We start from the raw sequence: 16,389 nt of genomic DNA on the forward strand, positions 1-16,389 counted from the left end.
ATGAGTTTTGCTTACCAGTTAATGTAGTACCTGATGATCAATTATAGACTAAGATTCCCTCCTCCCTCTCTGTGTTACATACACACACACCCTCCCCTGACATGAAATGAGTCCTTCATTTCCTGTCTTGTCCTGTCCTGGTTTGATGCTTAGAGAAGAGGCCATTTCTTGTAGACTTGTAGAAGATGAAAATAAATGTGATTATAATTGAGTGATATATATTTATAATTATTTGATAAATAAGATATTATATTTCTCTTAGAGCCTGATATCCCAATTTTGAATTTGTTTGGCTTATTCCATATTAAATAGCCAATCCCGTAAGATCCCAGGTACAAGTATATTTAGATCATCACGCGTTCCAGTATGAGTCATATGGTACCATGCCCAAGTCTCTCCATTAACAGCGTATGTTTATGTGGCATTGTAACATTTCCTACAGGTCTGTGATCTACTTTTATTGAGTCAGGAATTCCCATTAGGGTAATCACAAATAATTCAAAGTACATCTTCATTTATAACGACATAAATAAGATAAAATGACGACTGTGTCGCAGAGCATACTTACCTGTAACTTAATCGATAGTGGAACTAATTAACGTATCTGTCAAACAGAATAGATAAAAACTCAGTTACAGAAAGATCAGACAAATTAACACCTGTTCACACATGTGTAGAAGTATCTCTTTATCTTGTCTTCGTCTGGATATGACCATACCTGTAGTGTGTCCAATCACCATGTTGACTCCAGATTCTCAATACAGACAAAGACTCTACCTGTCATTACTGGATTCTATTCTTCTCACATTCATAATCTGTCTCAATATTTACGACACAACAGCATTATTTCAATGCATCAATTACATAATGGCATGACAATCAAAAACAGACTGTCTGTTATTTGTGTTGAAGTTCCTGGCGGACAACATTTTTTGAGTTATGTCCCCTTAGCAGAGTTATTTTCCCTTGTTTAGTTTCTGCTGTTTCCATATTCATTCAAACAAGTTTCATTGCTATTTTTGGTTGACATTATTTCTTGGAGTTTTGGCCCTTTGATTAAGTAACATCAATTTCTGTGGCAGTGTGTTTTAATTATTATATACTTAGACTGACCATATATCCATAGACTGACTGTATATCCTTAGACTGACCATATACCCTTAGACTGACCATATCCTTAGACTTACATATACCCTTAGACTGACTGTAAATCCATAGACTGACCATATATCCTTAGACTGACTGTATATCCTTAGACTGACCATATCCTTAGACTGACCTTATACCCGTAGACTGACCATATCCTTAAACTGACCATATATCCTTAGACTGACCATATATCCTTAGACTGACCATATATCCTTAGACTGACCATATACCCTTAGACTGACCATATATCCTTAGACTGACCATATACCCTTAGACTGACCATATCCTTAGACTGACCATATACCCTTAGACTGACCATATATCCTTAGACTGACCACATATCCTTAGACTGACCATATATCCTTAGACTGACCATATATCCTTAGACTGACCATATATCCTTAGACTGACTGACTATATACTCTTAGACTTACCTGACCATATACTTAGACATGACCATATATCCTTAGACTGACCATATATCCTTAGACTGACCATATATCCTTAGACTGACCATATACCCTTAGACTGACCACATATCCTTAGACTGACCATATATCCTTAGACTGACCATATACCCTTAGACTGACCATATATCCTTAGACTGACCATATATCCTTAGACTGACCATATATCCTTAGACTGACCATATATCCTTAGACTGACCATATATCCTTAGACTGACCATATATCCTTAGACTGACCATTAACCAGCTGGCAATCAAATTGTCCTAGTTCTCCATTTCACTTTGGACCTAGATTTTGTTCCTACACAGACAATTGCTCCGGTATTGGGGCTGTGATGGCTAAGTGGTTCACATCCGATATTGGGGCTGTGATGGCTGAGTGGTTCACCTCTGATATTGGGGCTGTGATGGCTGAGCGGTTCACCTCTGATATTGTGGCTGTGATGGCTGAGTGGTTCACCTCTTATATTGGGGCTGTGTTGGCTGAGTGGTTCACCTCTGATATTGGGGCTGTGATGGCTGAGTGGTTCACCTCTTTTATTGGGGCTGTGTTGGCGGAGTGGTTCACCTCTGATATTGGGGCTGTGATGGCTGAGTGATTTACCTCTGATATTGGGGCTGTAATGGCTGAGTGGTTCACCTCTGATATTGGGGCTGTGATGGCTGAGTGGTTCACCTCTTATATTGGGGCTGTGTTGGCTGAGTGGTTCACCTCTGATATTGGGGCTGTGATGGCTGAGTGGTTCACCTCTTATATTGGGGTTGTGATGGCTGAGTGGTTCACCTCTTATCTTGGGGCTGTGTTGGCTGAGTGGTTCACCTCTGATATTGGGGCTGTGATGGCTGAGTGATTTACCTCTGATATTAGGGCTGTGATGGCTGAGTGGTTCACCTCTGATATTGGGGCTGTGATGGCTGAGTGGTTCACCTCTTATATTGGGGCTGTGTTGGCTGAGTGGTTCACCTCTGATATTGGGGCTGTGATGGCTGAGTGGTTCACCTCTTATATTGGGGTTGTGATGGCAGAGTGGTTCACCTCTGATATTGGGGCTGTGATGGCTGAGTGGTTTACCTCTGATATTGGGGCTGTGATGGCTGAGTGGTTCACCTCTGATATTGTGGCTGTGATGGCTGAGTGGTTCACCTCTTATATTGGGGTTGTGATGGCAGAGTGGTTCACCTCTTATATTGGGGCTGTGTTGGCTGAGTGGTTCACCTCTGATATTTGGGCTGTGATGGCTGAGTGGTTCACCTCTGATATTGTGGCTGTGATGGCTGAGTGGTTCACCTCTGATATTGTGGCTGTGATGGCTGAGTGGTTCACCTCTTATATTGGGGTTGTGATGGCAGAGTGGTTCACCTCTTATATTGGGGTTGTGATGGCAGAGTGGTTCACCTCTTATATTGGGGCTGTGTTGGCTGAGTGGTTCACCTCTGATATTTGGGCTGTGATGGCTGAGTGGTTCACCTCTGATATTGTGGCTGTGATGGCTGAGTGGTTCACCTCTTATATTGGGGTGGTGATGGCATAGTGGTTAACCTCTTATATTGGGGCTGTGTTGGCTGAGTGGTTCACATCTGATATTGGGGCTGTGATGGCTGATTGGTTCACCTCTGATATTGGGGCTGTGATGGCTGATTGGTTCACCTCTGTTATTGGGGCTGTGATGGCTGAGTGATTCACCTCTTATATTGGGGCTGTGATGGCTGAGTGGTTCACCTCTGATATTGGGGCTGTGATGGCTGAGTGGTTCACCTCTGATATTGTGGCTGTGATGGCTGAGTGGTTCACCTCTTATATTGGGGCTGTGATGGCTGAGTGGTTCACCTCTGATATTGGGGTTGTGATGGCTGAGTGGTTCACCTCTTTTATTGGGGCTGTGATGGCTGAGTGGTTCACCTCTGATATTGGGGCTGTGATGGCTGAGTGGTTCACCTCTTATATTGGGGCTGTGATGGCTGAGTATTTCACCTCTGATATTGGGGCTGTGATGGCTGAGTGGTTCACCTCTTATATTGGGGCTGTGATGGCTGAGTGGTTCACCTCTGATATTGTGGCTGTGATGGCTGAGTGGTTCACCTCTTATATTGGGGCTGTGATGGCTGAGTGGTTCACCTCTTATATTGGGGCTGTGATGGCTGAGTGGTTCACCTCTTATATTGGGGCTGTGATGGCTGAGTGGTTCACCTCTTATATTGGGGCTGTGATGGCTGAGTGGTTCACCTCTTATATTGGGGCTGTGATGGCTGAGTGGTTCACCTCTTATATTGGGGCTGTGATGGCTGAGTGGTTCACCTCTTATATTGGGGCTGTGATGGCTAAGTGGTTCACCTCTTATATTGGGGCTGTGATGGCTGAGTGGTTCACTCCTTGAACAGTTGTCATGTATTAACCATACTTTATTGGTTTTAGCTCACCTGGTCAAAAGGACCAAGGTGAGCTTTCATATCATGTCATACTGCGATGAGCGTCAGCAATTAACTCCTTCTACATAGCTGCTGGTCAGAATTTAACAAAGTTTGACAGGTATCATCCATATATAGTGTAGATTGTACAAATGGTTGGAGACAGCTTTATGTTTAATGTATACAAAATATATTACAAGATAGTTATGATAACCTATGAACTTAATAAATCAGTTAAGTAATACAGGCCCTTTGGGCCTCTTGTTTTAGGATGCTCTTGGTTTCCTTCATTTCTTAATTACCTGGCCAGAACGTTAATAACTATAATTGTTATTGATAAACAAAACGCAATCAATGTGTACGTGCTGACGAGGGCGTCACTGTATCTGCTCGGAGGATAATCTGACAGACAATTGCTCCGGTAGTTGTTTACAAAAACAGATAAATTACCTGTAATCAAAGATAACACATAAACACTAGGGAAATCCAAAAATAGCATTAACGAGTGTTTTAATGTTAACGACCGTGGTGTACAGGTGAGAAACAAGCAGTGAGATTAATACTATTACAGTGTGTGATGTTTATATTTCAATGATTAAGTCATGTTTTAGGTACACGTGTTTTCATGTTTCTCCTGTGAATTATCGGACATCTTGTTAGTTCGTTACATAACACGATCAGGTATTATTGTCAATACATTTATAGGATTGTCTTTGTAAAATATTAATAAATTGTCCCTAGTTTAATGATCAGAATATCAAATTGTGCTTGTCATTTTATGATTACAATCCTTCACTGATAAGATCTCATGTCGTGGTCAGCGTTCTGTAATTTTGATGATATGATGTAACAATATCGTGACAAATGGGAATGTTTAATCCCATTTTGTTGATTATGTTGTTGATCTGTGTATAGTAAATCTGTGTCAAAATGCAATTAGCCTGAAAAGTAAGGATAGGCCTGCTATTTGTATACATATTGGTAAATATTATGTGGAAGTAGTTTAAAAATGTTTAATTTACCTAGTTTTCCCTAACACATTTTTTTTCTTCTAAATCTCTCATGCAAATCTGTTGCTAGCAACTCCTAAAATATTGCTCATATAATGATATATCTGGAATCTGAGGAATGGAGCTAAAATGGATAAAATATACTGTAATTCTTTATGGTGTTCTGTTTCTGCTGTCTCAAATTGCATGATGTAAAAAGTGGCTAAATTTTAGGATTTTACCTTTCCTTTTCTTAGGTGACTTTATTTTTACTAATGTCTCCCTTGACATCACTTCACTTTTGCCCTTAATTGAGTGTTTGCCCCAGTGAGGATTAGGCTATAGGTTCTGTCCCCTGATCCAGGCACACCACAGTCCTTAACGGTGGTAGTTTCTGTTCTTGCTTAGTGCTAAGCATAAAACGGATGAGTTTGCCTTTTGCCAGTATCATATGACCTGGTGATGTGTTTCTTTGTGTCTGCTGTGGCATATTTCAGTGAGATACCACTATATAAAGGACAGGAATTTCACTATCACAAGGAGACACAACATGAGTAAACCGCAATCATCCAAAACACGCAACACATTGCATACAAGGGAAGCCGTCCATAAATTACCCAAGCTGTTAAAGTATGTTAGAGTAATAAACCAACCAATCAAAGAGGTCAAGACATTTGGTCAGTAGCATGCTGGAATAAGAGAATAACTACAGACTTTGAATTTGACCTTGAACTACTTCCAAAGTATCGGGTCAAATGTGTTAAAGTTCTCAATGTGGGAGAATATAAACTAACGATATTTTAGACTGATTTTTTAAAATTTCACTTAGCTCCGAGAGCAAGTTACCTGAATTAACACTATTTAGTCTCTATCTGCAAGAAAATTTCTGAGTTATGAATGGACAAATTATGTTCAATGCTTGCATTTCAGTTTCTCCATCCTCATACTGTGCGGAGGATATTTTCCTGTTGTATGTCGTGGTATAAGTGGGCCCTGTATTATGTACAGGTAATTAGTTTTAATGGAGATTGTCTCGGAGCTAAGTGAATAAATTGAGTGTGATGGCAAGTTCATCTGGTGTAAGATCATCTCCTTTATTGCTTCTTAGTGATTACCATTATAGGAGGTGAGGATTATGTAACCTGTATTATCTAAGGGCTGGCTTCCCGGTGTCTTACTTGTATTGTTCAATATTTGGCAGGTGTGGCACAGCAATTTATCTTCAAGATGATTGATATGAAACTGAAGATGAAATCTGGAGAAATCCTTGTTTTACAGACTGTATCTTGCTATGTTGTTTCATTTAACACTTGTAAACTCATTCACCCCCTCAGACACATTTGAACTCTTCTGATTCAAAACTTGGAACAGTTCATTATAAATTTTCAGGGGTGGATGAGTTAACATTGAATTCAGAATTTTAGGAACGTTTTCCCATATAAAAAAACCTGGCCATTTCAGTATTTCAAATAGCATACTTTCACCCATGAAAATTACTGCCATACTGTTATGCAAGATATCAAAATTTGAATTTCTATTGTAAGACAATGGCTGACATGCTGAGAAAAAATCTTTGCTGGAATTGTGTGTTTTATGTTAGCTTTTCCTAATGTCTCTAACACAGCTTCCGGGTGTCTTTAAAGAGACCATTTACAAAATGGTAGGTAATTAAATGTGTTGGAAAAGTCAAACGTCAATAGCCCAATATAATGAACAAGATATTGTCTCAAACTTTTTACCATTGCTTAGAGAGGAAAGTGAAAGTCTGAATAATAAAGGATCACCTGGGTCTATCAGATAGCACAATATTCCAGATTAGACATGAAAATAATTAGGGGATGTCAGAATGATTCCAGATTATACGAAATAGCAAGAATGGGCATATGTCATTTTAGACAGGTTACCACAACAACCAGATATCATACTGAATAGGTTTTGGGTTCATTTAAGTTGGAATATAAAGAAAAGGTCAAATTAAATAGATTGTTACATATGAGTATTATTATACAAGTTGTCAGAATATACAGGTACACCAGGGGCCGGATAAGGAAGGTGTTAAACAAGAACCACGAGACAGAATGTCAGAATTCTCAGGGGTCAGATAAGGAAGGCGTTAAACAAGAACCACGAGACAGAATGTCAGAATACTCAGGGATCAGATAAGGAAGTTATTACATAAGCATCATGAGACAGAATGTCGGAATTCTCAGGGGTCAGATAAGGAAGGTTTCACACAAGCATCATGAGACAGATCGTCAGAATAGGGTCAGTTAGATAAGGGTCCTATACCAAGGAATCATATAAGACAGAATGTCAGATAAAATAGTTGTAAGATTGCAGAATATATAAAGATGTCAAATTTGTTAAGTAAGTCTTGATGTCAGATTTGACAACAAAAGCTGGATAACAGAGACTTGACAGTATAGGTAAAACATGTTGGATAGGTTGTGAGGGATATATCAATGTATCTGAAGGAGCTATCCAACTATGGGGGAGGTCTATTGATTGATATTAAATAGTGATAATCAGATGACAGCCTGTGAGCTAATGAATGGCCTGACAGTCATCTTACTAAAGTCTTCCTCCCAGGGGTAATGATTTACTTCCGCTGGGTACGCCATTCCTACTCTCTATATGGATACCTACATAGCAAAAGGTTATATAGAGTACAGAATACTCATGAATTATAGCTTTTGTCTATATTAGTTTGGATTAAGATATAAAATCAGTTGTTAATGTGTGGCCAAAATGACGTAGGTGCTAAGTTTCTGATCGTTGGTGGGTGTTTTTTTCTTTCAGTGACCTGGCTTTCTCTTACCTTTTAAACCTAACTTAATGTTCATAGCTTTTTATGAAAGGACAAGTGATATCTTTGATGTGGATTGTTCATACAGTAAAACCTGATTTAGTAACCAAATGTATTAAGACCACCTGTCTATAAAGACCGCCCAAGAGACATGGAAATGGTCTCTATAGCCAGGTGGTCTATATATACAGGTCAAATTGTGTTATTAATGCTGTAAACCAGCTATTTATTTTCATGAATTTCAAGATCAAGGGCAATTTGTGAAAGTTTGTCTCAGCAAATTGATCTTTTTCACATTATTCTTGCACAGTTAAATTCAAAGATATCTTTATTCAATTTTAAATCAATGAAACTTTATTTCCGCAAAAATGTTTTGAATCAGAAATCGTAAAATTTTGTAGCCATAAAGGAAATGTGTTTACAGTAGTCTTTTGGGACCATAAGAAAGTGGTCTTACTAAGGAGGTGGTCTTTATAGACAGGTTTGACTGTATGTGCCCTACAGCGTTTGGTAGGGGATAAGAGCCATGATTACTGTGTGTAGCCACTTGCCCTGTGTGTAGCCACTCTCACTGTGGATGGCCCTTCACGCTAATCCTGTGTAGTGGCAATTCATACAGAGAATTATGAAGACCCTGATTGATAGTGGTATAGCTAGGTCTTATTGAATCCTGTAATCTATAGTGAGTAGGACACAGCCTAGTAACAAATCTGCTGTGGGCACAGATATTTCGAGATCGGAAAATAGAAAATGTCTTTAATGGAATGGCAGATTCGGTTTGATGATTTTACTTGTGTTTCGATCCTCCTGGGAAAGAATGTCACTTAACTGTTTCAATTTCATTTACTGTTATATCTCTAAAATCAAATATTTCTAACATCATATTCCTTCTTATCATCACCCAAAATTATCTTCCATTCCTTCAATGCATTTTCATTTTTTCTTTGTTCTTTTTTTTTGTACATTAGACTTTCTTCTTATAAAATCAGACATGTGCGTATATTCTGAACTTGCATGCATATTAAAGAGTTATCTGCACTTGCAAGTAGGTATTGATTGTGACGTGTTTGCAAGCGTAACACAATACTTTTTGGAGAAATAATGTGAAGTTTGTTCACAAAAAAAGACGTCACAATCGATACCTACCCACAAGGGAAGTAACTCTGTAATATGCAAAGATGTTAATATTTAAAGCTTGAAAAGTGTCATTTTGTCTGTGATAGCATTTCAATATCTCATTGAATCAAACTGTTAAAGACATGGAGCAGATCAGCTTCCCTGGCCCCGATTCCTGGAAACAAAAAGAACTGCTTTAAGTCAGCACTTCAAGTTTTATTCATCATGTAACATAAGTAAAAGACATTAACATTTGTCTGTATTTGACTTAATTTTGTTTCGAGAGATTGAGGCCTGGACACACTAATGCCAAACCAGCTGGCCTAATAAGACAATGTTACAGGAGCACCAAACAGAAATAGAAAGTGCCACTTCAGCAGACATAAATATAGCCTTGTTCCATTATCGGTAAACCATCAGTTACATTCCCCCCTGTGTAGACGTTAATAACCTCAGAATTAGCTAATTTCATTTTAACGAAATATAGAGATAACGACGTCTGTGCAGACTATAATTATCACTCACATATAATGTTCACAACACATAGTGCCTGCAAGTGTATTGGCAGACTTTCCGATTTAGTATGCAGAATTCTTTATCATTATTAAAATGACGAACACCAAATACTGTCAAGTATTGATTTTCTCATTAAAATGATGTAAATAGGTTGATAATTTTGTGGTTGTATATGAGCTTGGGTCACCATTAGTCTTGTTCTAGGGTGTTTTGACGGGCACCTTTTAAGACTATAATATTGCATACAAAGGGAGCTAACTCTTATAATAGAAAGTCGAGATATTAAGTTTGTGCATTGATTTTCCCATTTACAAACAATTACAGATGAAATAAAATAACATAAAGAATTTAAACTATTACTGGAATAAACAATTAAAGTTATCTTACATTATAGAAAATAAAGATATTAATTTAATTTTGTATTGATTTTCTCATTTAAAGCCATGCTATTCTATCATAATTATGTTCAATAAAAGCAAAATTAAAATGATGGAAGCAATAGCTTAGATTACTGTTGTTTCCTTTTGGAAAATGAAGAATTGCATTGGTTTGGTTCAGAAGTTTAAAATTTGATAAGCTATAATTAATTATTGCATTAATTTCAATTAATAATTTTTTGATATATAATCACATAATTAATTGGTATGAATTATATAAATGTATATTGCTTTGAAAGTTACATTACACCTTAACACTGTTTACAAAATAATGTCAAGGATAAAACAAATTACGATTTTGGGAAAATTAAAAAAACAATTTAGATTTAATCATTTTTTGAAAATTTTAAATCAGAATTTTGAGTTTAAATCAGAATTTGGAGCTGTAAGAAAAGGCTATGAGTATTCTTACAAAAACTTAATAATGTTGACTATGAAATGGATATTGAGTATATTTTTAACTTTGAAATTTCCATTTCACAAGTGCTTTAAACTGACGGATCGCCAGCTGTCAATCAAACTCCAGGTACCACACATGACTTTGTATTTTGTATGCTAAGACATTTGCTATGAAATTGAATGGGTACATGTGCGTGTGTGAGTACAAGGCGTGGTTACAATCTGTCTTGACGGTTGGTCAATTTCATATTAGTAAATTGATACTAAATAACTGTCTATGTAACTCAATAATGGACATAATAGCTAGATTTTAATCCTCTGGCATACCTGTAATATACCTTTCGTGACAATTCAAAATGGTAAAATGTTCGATAGAAGGAATTTCTTTTCCTATGGTCTGAAAATTCATACTTTGATGAGTGAAAAAGGCAATGTAAGGGAGACAACTCTTGCACATTGGTGATATCAGTGGGGAGTAATTACTGAAAGGATTAGGCAGACAAATCTTACATGTGAATTAATTGGTTTGTAAGAATAAAATCTATTATCTATCATTATTTTATATAAATTTATATTAGTTATCCTTCATTTAATTATTGTGATTGAAAGCTTCCTCAAATTCTATACTGAATTAATTCCTCATAATTATTATCAATTGATTGTCATATTCAATGACCTGTCTCGTCATTATATCTTTCAATGTATGGACTTGTGTGATCATACAAGTGTTATTGAGCATCAATAAGAAAAAATGAATGAAAGGAACAAGTGATGACGTACGATGCATGTATCGTATTACCTCAGTATTTAATTTGAATGCAGTGTGCACGCTAACTGAATGATAGGAATGTTTATTATACCCTGTAATTATAGTAAAGGAATCTTCCTCCATTGTCAGATAGATGATGTACTGCTAATTGTCTTTAAGAAAACAAATAATATGAAATTATATGTATAATAACCATAATAAAATACAAACCACGCAAACAACTTTTATTTCTCAATTACTGACTACTTGGCTCATGATTTCTTTATAATTGAAAAGTAGATAAAAGAATTAAGTAGAAAGAAATATTCAACAAAGCCTTATTGTATGGCCTCATGATAAAGTATTATACTTTAGCAGGTTTCATGCATTCATGTGCGTATTGATGTGGGAAAACTAACTCATGTGATGCAATCATTTTTTTAGAAAAACTGAAAGCCAGCCATCGAGTCATGATTAGGACAAGTGGCTAAATGGTTAAGGTGTATGCTAGCACTAAGCATTCCATCTTTGGGCCACAAGTCTGAGGCCAAAATAAGCAAATAAAACTAGAACTTGCTGTAAGTTGGAGGTTTTTCAAAAGGAACTCTGAATTTCTAAGTTTACTTCATGGAAGATAGGGGGAGGGGTCAGCAAATCAACTGCTATATGTTTTGATGCGAGTGTTGAAAGGCCGTTATCGTTAACTACTGCATTAATATTGAATTACAAGTGTTGTTTATTTTACATAGGTATAGACCATAAAGGGAGAGAATGCAGGATTTTAGGAATTTCTCAAGTGGCACAATGGGTCAAAATATACTCTGAAATACTGTTATCCTTAACCTTGTTTTATCCTTGATGTAGATCACAAGCGTTGCTTTTGATAAGGGCAATAATAATAATAATTCAACGGAGAAGACACAGGATTTGGGTAATTTTAATATGTCTAATGGGACAAAAGAAACTTATTTCTAAAGCTCTTGTTTAAGTAAAAGCTGTCAGAGGCAAGCTTTGCTGTCCTCAAACCGTTCTTGTTTCATTATCAAAGCCTAGCATGTCATCCTGAAGTGGCTTAGACTGTTGATAGGACACAAAAACTCCTGACTGGGTTAGACATATAATGGTAATTTACCCCAGTAAATATTCGGGGACAAGACCAGATGCGCGAGTCAGCAAATGAATGTGACTGAAAATGAATACAAGAATGTAAGGATTGATCAATGGGATTCACAGGGTAATCAATACTTAGATTGACCCAGTTCTTGTAACTTCTGGTTTTGTATGAAAACCTTTCTTTGAAATTCTATACAGAGAAAATTCTAAAGCATCGTTTTCAAAGTGAAGTTAATCTGTAAATGCATGACCTTCATGTAACCTAGCTATTATGGAAATTAACATCTCAAACAAGATGTATATCATCCTATAAAAAAACTGCTGTTAATCAAGTCTTGTGTTTCTCCGATGGGACATTTCCACAGACATGTTAACCAGAATTAAGTCTACTAGACAGGCCTGAAAGATTCCATGTAGATAGAGGAGTTTAAAATGATTTAAAGTTCACTGTCATTCTGTGTTAATCCTGAATCAGACAAGAATGACATGTCAAGGGATACAGGAATAAGGAGAGAAATGAAAGTAATAGACATTGGGAATAAGGAGAGAAAAGAAAGTAATAGACATTGGGAATAAGGAGAGAAATGAAAGTAATAGACATTGGGAATAAGGAGAGAAATGAAAGTAATAGACATTGGGAATAAGGAGAAAAATGAAAGTAATAGACATTGGGAATAAGGAGAAAAATGAAAGTAATAGACATTGGGAATAAGGAGAAAAATGAAAGTAATAGACATTGGGAATAAGGAGAGAAATGAAAGTAATAGACATTGGGAATAAGGAGAGAAATGAAAGTAATAGACATTGGGAATAAGGAGAGAAATGAAAGTAATAGACATTGGGAATAAGGAGAGAAATGAAAGTAATAGACATTGGGAATAAGGAGAGAAATGAAAGTAATAGACATTGGGAATAAGGAGAGAATAGAAATGAAATGAAAAATAGACATTGGGAATAAGGAGAAAAAGGAAAGTAATAGACATTGGGAATAAGGAGAGAAATGAAAGTAATAGACATTGGGAATAAGGAGAGAAATGAAAGTAATAGACATTGGGAATAAGGAGAGAAATGAAAGTAATAGACATTGGGAATAAGGAGAGAAATGAAAGTAATAGACATTGGGAATAAGGAGAGAAATGAAAGTAATAGACATTGGGAATAAGGAGAGAAATGAAAGTAATAGACATTGGGAATAAGGAGAGAAATGAAAGTAATAGACATTGGGAATAAGGAGAGAAATGAAAGAAATAGACATTGAGAATAAGGAGAGAAATGAAAGTAATAGACATTGGGAATAAAGAGAGAAATGAAAGAAATAGACATTGGGAATAAGGAGAGAAATGAAAGAAATAGACATTGAGAATAAGGAGAGAAATGAAAGTAATAGACATTGGGAATTCGTGACATGATAACTATCCTTTTTCATTTACTCGCACAAACATAGTTCTACTGAAAACAACGTCATTATCACATTCGTGATCTTCATTATTTTGTGCAGTACACTACTTACATAAATATTTCTATCGAAAGCACTTTGCCATTGTCACGGTGATGTCATTACTATCGCACCACTCAGAGGTCGGTCACACTTTGGTATTCATACACACAGGTGTTGATCAGCCATACAAAAGATGTTCATGTTCCTCTGATTAAGGTAGCAAATTAGTACCTTCATATCTCCATTGTCTGGTCTCCTGGACTAGTAGTCCTGTTTATAGTGATACCTTGGTTTGGTTTTATTATCCTGACATCCTATAAAAGGCCAGGGTCATTTAGGAAGTTTGTTGGTGAAGGAAAGTTGAAGTACCCGAAGAAAAACCACCAACTCCCCCAACATGAGTTTGAATTTGCGACCCAGAGTTTGAGAGCTTCTGGTAATATGAATAAACTCTATATAGGTAGTGTATTGTAAGAAGAATTGCTGGCTTTGGCCTGGAAAAAGGAATCTGTTAATGATTATTACATATTTATCTCCCCATCAGTGGTGTATAAAATGTACCCATGTCAGTCTGTCGTGTCAAGTTCTTATTTAATAAGGATTTCACATGTTAAAGACATGTAGAGAAAGAGTTATAGATATTGATGTAAATGGTTTGTTTTCCTAAAAGTATTTAAAAGACCTTTAAGACCTAGAATAACCTTTAAGACAGAATATTTCACAATCCACTACCCAGAGAATAAAAAGTCAAACTGTTTATACCAGTTAACCTGATAGCTTACTTTTTCTGCAAATTAAATTGAGTAATATAAATCCCTCGGCAATCAGTGAGATCCTACAAGGTGAATAATTAGTACCGTTTGACCTAATTTAATATTACGATGACCGAATTGTCTGGTGGAGCTGTTGGCAGAATCAATGTTAAAGATGGAGGTCGATCATAAAAGAGCAGTTACAGACTTTTATTGTGTTGCTCTGATGGCAACTTAATGATACACTGGCAAATGTCTACTATCGAAACCTCACTAATAGATAAATCAAAGGCCAAGTTGTTCGTGTAGGAGCGCTTCGCTTGTTTCTCTTGAATCCAATTGATAGCCATGACCTACATATGTTTATTTTGATTTTCCCCCAGGGGTGGGGGTGAGGATGTGTATAAGGTTAGATGCTCTGGTAAAAGCAAGCTCCTTTTCTAAACTAAGTTTTGAATACATTTTTGGTCTGGCATACTTTTTGTGCAGTAGAGTAGGAGGTCGAAATGGCAGCTTATTGTTAATTTGACAGGAAAAATAACCATTCATGCTACATTACATAAAGCTAATATTAGCAGTGAAGAGGTTTGTTTTACATAAAGTTCTTAGAAATTTTCTTTCAATAAAGCTCCAGGCCTTTTGTCTTTAACGTCAACTCTCTGTCTCCGCACCCTGATATGGTAAAATTCTTTTGTGGACATGTCAGTTCTATAATTTATTTCAATTTAATTTCAAGACACTTTATCAAGTATAAAAAAAAACATGAATACAAATAAAGAAAATTGGATAATTCAGGAATATCATATTTTGCCTTGATTGATACAAATTTCTAATTGTATTTTATTGGTGACACAAATTTACAAAATCCTAATTTAGAGTGACAAGTTAAAGGAAATGAATGTTTCCTTCACTGTCAGCGACGAGATAGTTTATACCGTACATGTATACACACCGCGATTCCTGTGGAGTGTTTCATGGAAATTAATTCCACCAAAAGTGAAAAAATGGAGATTTATCCCAACACGAAGACAGATATAAAGAGGAAACGTTGTATGCTGCACATCTTTCTTCATTTCTGTGCTTGGTAACTTCTCAATTCGTCGTCTGCTAAGGAATGGCCAACTGTACTCCCTAGTGCGATTTTTCTTACTGATTCAGTTAAATTGACTGATGTGACTAAAGAGTCTCTGTGACCTGGATTCTGTACCCGGGGCTCGTAGGTAAAAGAAGCATTATTGAATAATTCTGAAATGAAAGACAATACCAAAGTCATGCAAAAATTTTGTAAGACAGACTGTCGCATCAAAATTATGTTATATCTATAGTCTGAAAGTATTTTCCTAGAGCTGTAGTTGTTACATCCTGGTACAAGTATGATATAGCCTGGCATTCACAGGTTTATATACACCTTTTGATTTGTCAAAACACATATTCAGGTATTTTTCAATAAAAAAAAATCCATTTCCATTAAAGTTTTTAGCTCACCTGGCCCGAAGGAGCTACAAGTCAGAGAGTTCTACATGGATTGTAACCAAATTTGGTCAGAAATATTCTTGGGGGAAGAGGAACAGAGTTTGTATAAATTTTGGCTGTGATCCCTGAGGGCAGGAGAGGCAGAGCCCAATAGGGAAATTAGAGGTGAATCTTTAAATTCCTTCAGAAAAGAAATAATGAATCAGTATTTAAAACATTGATTTACTTGGCATTACAAACCAGGTGAGCGATACAGGCCCTCTAGGCCTCTTGTTTTGATCTCCGATTTGCTTCTTTACCAAGTATAGTAACACTACTTTTGAGTAATATTACTGATGGTTCATGGTAACAATCAAGATTTGTTTCTCAATTAACACAGGTGTACATGTATTCCTCTGACAAAAGTCAGTGAAGTGAGTTGTGTCTTAATCAATGATTGCCCTATGATAGCCTGTTCACTGACTCCATAACATGGCCGTGTGCTGTCTTCACACTCTACAGGTCACAAAAGGATATTATAGCAGTTCTGGTCAAGTTATAGGCTATTTTTTTTTCCTGAGGAAAAGTTTTTTTTCCCTGT

General features: G+C 36.5%; 1 protein-coding gene across 2 annotated transcripts in view; it reads left to right on the top strand.

Moving 5' to 3' along the window:
* Nucleotides 1-16,389, top strand: part of LOC138323671 (ankyrin repeat and fibronectin type-III domain-containing protein 1-like) — a 150,950-nt gene that overhangs the window by 50,465 nt on the left and 84,096 nt on the right. The gene's annotated exons all lie outside the window — the stretch shown is intronic.

The sequence above is a fragment of the Argopecten irradians genome, chromosome 5 (genome assembly GCF_041381155.1).
Source record: "Argopecten irradians isolate NY chromosome 5, Ai_NY, whole genome shotgun sequence".
Taxonomy (NCBI): Eukaryota; Metazoa; Mollusca; class Bivalvia; order Pectinida; family Pectinidae; genus Argopecten; species Argopecten irradians.